Raw genomic sequence first — 5,479 nt, forward strand, 5'->3', positions numbered from 1 at the left:
GATAAATTTTAAAATGTCAATCTAAATAATTCCATAAGATGACATAAAATAAATACTTTACAAAGGCAAAAAATATATTTTTTTATAAAATAAATGTGTCTATAATATTACACAGTAAAAAATATATATTCACATATTACAAAATATGTATATTAAAATATATTTTAAATTATTGCATATTTATGTGTATATATTTAATGATATACACATACATATTTATAACATATACATGCTCAAAATCTTGGATAGTGAGATGATGTAGGTTATATTTACTATATGTTTTATCACTTTCCTGTAAAACACCTTAAACAATTTCCTCAGAGAGACAACTTCCTTGAGCAGACAATCATTGATTTTACTCTCAGATGGAATATTAGAATATAAGGATCTCATTTAACTAAAAAATTAAGTCCTCTGATGGGTAATACTTGCCTCAAGTCGAATCACTGGTGTAAAACTTTCTAGACTAGTAAAGGGAAAATGCAAGTTTTGGGAAACCTGAATCTTGCAGTTTAGGGTGATCTCCTTAAGAAAAGCAATAAAAAATACAAGTACAGTGTTGACATAGGCAACATTGGAAAGGGCCTTTGCAAGTGAGAGGCCTTTAACTTTAAATTTCTTGAGCTTCATAGCTCCTTCTGATTTATTTTTGAATAATTTTTAGAAGTGTTCCTCAATTCAAATTTTATTTTCAGTTGACATTGTGTGAGAAAGACATTTTAAGTGTAACAGGTAACAACAAAAAATTTCTTGGGAAGGTTATGAGAAAATTCAGTCTCAAATGCTGTGGTATAAAAATGGTGGTGTGTCCTTAGGTACCACACAGTGAGCCCTGGGGGTATAACTGGATTCCAATAGTGGGGTGGAACTGAGGAGGGCAGCACACTGCCCAAGTGAGAGAAACAGGAATTTACCATTTGTTTACATATGCAGAGATTTAGTACTTACTTTCTATCAGGACCCATGATAACACCAATTACAAAAGGTAATAAAAAATTAGTCAATTCAGGTAATCAAATCACAGTGTTCCCTGTGACATAGCAAGCATTCAATAAGTACTAGTTTTAGTAATGATCATTGTTTTTATTGGGGTTTTTAAAAAATATTTTTAATCAAGTATAGTTGATACACAGTATTATATTGGTTTCCAGCATATAGTATAATGATTTAACAATTTCACACATTATTAAATCCTAACCTCAACTACTTTAGTTGCTATCTGTCAACATCTCTCATGTTGAACAAAACTAGTGATTGTATTTTTTATGCTATACTTTCATTCCTGTGACTAATTTATATTATGATTGTGATTTTTGTGCCTCTATACCCTTCACCTATTTTACCCACACACCCCAACCATCCCCATGGTAACCACCAGTCACTTCTCAGTGTCTATGAGTCTAATGCTGTTTTGTTAATTTTGTTTTGTTTTGTTTTTAGATTCCACATGCAAGTGAAATCATTTGGTATTTGTCTTTCTCCACCTGGTTTATTTCACTTAGCATAATACCCTCTAGGTCCATCCATGATCTCAAAATTGGGAGGATTTCTTTTTGTAGCTGAATATCCCATTGTACATATGTATCACATTTTCTTTATCCATTCATCTATGGACAGATACTCATGTTGCTTCCATATCTTGGCTATTGTAAACAATGTGATAATGAACATAGGGGTGCATATATCTTTTCAAATCAGAGATTTTGTTTTCTTTGGGTAAATTCCTAGAAATGGACTTACTGGTTGTATGGTATTTCTATTTTTTAGTTTTCAGAGGAACCTCCATACTGCTCTCCACATTGGCTGCATTACTTACATTACCTCCAATAGTGTAGGAGGTTCCCTTTTCTCTACATCCTCACCAACACTTGTTATTTCTTGTCTTTTGGATGTGGGCCATCCTTACTAGGGCGAGGTGATATCTCATTGTGATTTTAATTTGCATTTCCCTGATTATTAGCGATGTGGGGCATTTATTCATGTGCCTGTTGCCCATCTGTGTGTCTTCTTTGAAACATCTACTCAGGTCCTCTGCCCCTTGGGCTACATTTTTTGCTTTGTTTTGGTGTTGAGGTTTCTGAGCTCTTTATATATTGTGGATTATCATTCTATGTCAACTAAGATGGATTTAGGAATGAAGGCACCTCCATTACTTTTCTGCAATCTGGACACAAAACCTTCACATTTATCCGCATTCAAGAGTGACTTACTTCTAGTAAAGACTCTAAAGCAAAAAAAACAAAAAAGAAAAAGAGCAGATTATAGCAACAGATAATGACTTATAACCAACCTGTAATAAAGCCACAGCTCTGCCCAGTGTTTAGCCTATCCAGCCACATGGCTGTTATTAAGAGTTGACCTCCTTCTACCTGATTCATCACCCCACAAACGGCAAATCACCCCACAAAGGGCAAAGTGTTTCTACCTGGGTAACACACTAAGTCCCACGGCATGGATATCTGAATAAAAATATTGTACTGAGAGAGATTTAGGTGGTCAAATTACCTCCAGATGGCAATTCTTTGGAGTCACAGAAACAAGAAATACAAATATAAACTATCATGCTGCTGTACTTAATCAAATGTAAAAAGTTAATTTAAGCATATATGACATGAAATAAATGAACAATTGAGTCAATATTTCAGATAGTTTCCATTAGAGATAAAATGATTTGTCCTTTAAAATCCAGAACAATGTGAATCGTGGCATTTGATCAAAGTGAAGCTGAAAAGCCACACACTGTTATCGTTATGTAAAATAAACTGAAAACAAAAATTTCAAGTTCAATATTTCAGAGCTGTATTCCAGTTCAGGTTTTGCCTTAAAATTCTCTTAATTTTCAGGAAAACTACATATTCATAATTCATTCATTCATGAAAAATTTACTGATTAACAAGTACTACAGAAACTTTTGACTTTTAAAATGACAAGATCATTAAACTTCTTAAATACATAGATGTATAGTAATCCCATTGTACAGTTGTACCACATTTTATTTATCCATCATCTATTGACAGACACTTTGGTTGCTTCCATAGCTTGGCTGTTGCAGATAATGTGGTAATAAACATAGAGGTGAGTACATCTTTTCAAACCAGAGATTTTGTTTTCTTCAGATAAAACCCTACAAGCAGAGTTACTGGGTCTCTGAAGTCCTAAGTCTCAGTCATAATATAAATCAGTCACAGGGATGAAAGCAGAGCATACCAATAGTTCTCTAATATCTTTACATGTTGACAGTAACTACACTAGGGGTGAGTATTTAATAATGTAGATTACTGTTCAATCACTATGCTGTATACTAGAAACCAATATAATATTGTATACCAACTATACTTCAATAAAGATAAATAAATAAAATAAAAATTAAAAAAGAAGTCCAGCAAGAAAGAGATGGACAATTAGATCATTATGATATCATCACAGAGGTACCCATGGGTGTGTTGCGTTCAGGAAGCAGTGTGTCTAAGTCTAAGGCAAGAGAGACAGTGAGTGCAGGTGGAATCAGTATCACCAGGGACAGTATTATTGGAGGTGTAAAAGTAAGTGGAGACCTTACAGATGACTCAAATTTAGGGGTAGGCAAAGATGTGAGGATCCACCAAGCAATTTCATGTTTTGGCAACCTTCAACACAATGTTGTAAATATACTTTATTTACTTTGAAGAAAAATTAGTTACAAGAGTGGGATACATACACAGAAATGAGTTGATTAGGCCATGAGATCATATTGAGGAATTTCCTCTCATCTCATGTTTACATTTCATATGAAAAGGAGAAAAACACGGTCTCCTGTCTGCTCTAACACCAGCGTCCATTTCTATACATCAGCAAATGTTCCTTTCCATCTATATTAGTCTTACAGTGCACATCCTAAGTAATACAATATTCTCTTCACTATAAAACAATTAGAAGCAAACCATGATGGCTAGATACACAGACATACTAGATGTCTGACAACTGTTCTGCATCATTACTCCACTCTGCAGTGAGTTAAATCATAAAAAGCAAGAGAATGGTAAATGCTACTTCCAATAATAGCATGTTTCAGCACAGTAAAACACCTGATCATACATGATGAGGTAAAGAGAATTATTGCATTATAAAATGCCAGACACAGATCATCCCAAAGAGGCATAAGGAAAACAGGAGGACTCAAGACATTTGTCAGTTTATGTTTTTCTTAAATATATCTTAGGGTTTACATATTCTAAAACAGCATTTGAGGCAAATACTTGTTATGTTGTTCATCATCTGCCAGTAGGGTTTCCTGTGGTCGCATTTCCTTTGCAAATATCCGTACTAACAACAGTCTCTTCACAGCCTCAATGACATCTTTATTCCTCAGGCTGTAGATATATGGGTTCAGAAGAGGGGTGAGAATGGTGTAAAACACAGCTACTGCCTTATCCTGTTCAGGGAAACGCAAGGAATGCGGCCCTGTATAGGTGGAGAGGCCCATCACATAGAAGAGACTGGCCACCATCAAGTGAGAGGAGCAAGTTAAGATTGCTTTCGTCTGTCCTCTGCCTGAGCTCATCTAGAGCACCACAGTGAGGATGCGGGCGTAAGACGCTAGATGGCCACGAATGGTACCAGCGGAATAATGAGGACCGTCAGGAGGACCACGTGCTCGTACTGGGAAGTGTCCTGGCACACCAGCGGCAACAGGGATGGTACCTCACAGAAAAAGTGATTAATCAGCCGCAATCCACAGAACGGGAACTGAAACACATACAACGTGTGTATTAAAGCAGTGACAGAACTACTGGCCCACGTGCACGTGACTGTGAACCTACAGATCTTCCTGCTCATGAGAACACAGTGCTGTAAAGGATGACAGACGGCTACATAGCGATCATGAGACATGAAGCCGAGGAGAAGAGCCTCAGTCCCACTAAAGTTTGTAGAACATAAAAGTTTGTGTCCTACAGCCTATAAAGGTGATGGCCTGACTCTTTGTCAGAAAGTCAGCTGCCATCCGGGGCACAGTGGTGGAGACGGTCATTACGTCCACGAGGGGGAGCTGGCTGAGCAGAAAGTACATCGGAGCGTGGGGCCTGGCGTCCAGCTGGATGAGAAGGATCAGCAGGATATTCCCCACCAGGGCCACTGAAAAGAGAGTGGAAATGGCAACAAAGAGGACAGTGTCCAACTGACTGTAGCGGAAAAGACCAAGGGGTATAAAATCTGCTTCAACACTTCAATTTCCTGATATGTTCATGGCTTAGACAGAAATATCAAAGCTGAAAATAGCTGAAAATTCCATGTAACCACAGTGTCCTTTAAGAGAAAACAAAATGATTATTATTAAAAGCAATAACATTTTCTTCAATTACCTTTGGTCAGTATATCTCTCTCCATTTCATAAAGAAAATATATGTGAATTTGAATTGTATCCTCTTTGGCAAATGGCAAAATGAAAATATGATTTTTACAAATTGCAGAAAAATATTTAAAACTAAAAGGTATATGAAGC

At 36.3% G+C, this 5,479-nt stretch overlaps 1 pseudogene; it reads right to left on the reverse strand.

Annotated features, from left to right (window-relative positions):
* Window positions 1-4,210: 4,210 nt before the first annotated feature.
* Window positions 4,211-5,269, reverse strand: LOC118919966 (olfactory receptor 2AK2-like; annotated as a pseudogene).
* Between the last annotated feature and the right edge of the window lie 210 nt (window positions 5,270-5,479).

Source organism: Manis pentadactyla, chromosome 13 (assembly GCF_030020395.1).
Source record: "Manis pentadactyla isolate mManPen7 chromosome 13, mManPen7.hap1, whole genome shotgun sequence".
In the NCBI taxonomy this organism is placed as follows: domain Eukaryota; kingdom Metazoa; phylum Chordata; class Mammalia; order Pholidota; family Manidae; genus Manis; species Manis pentadactyla.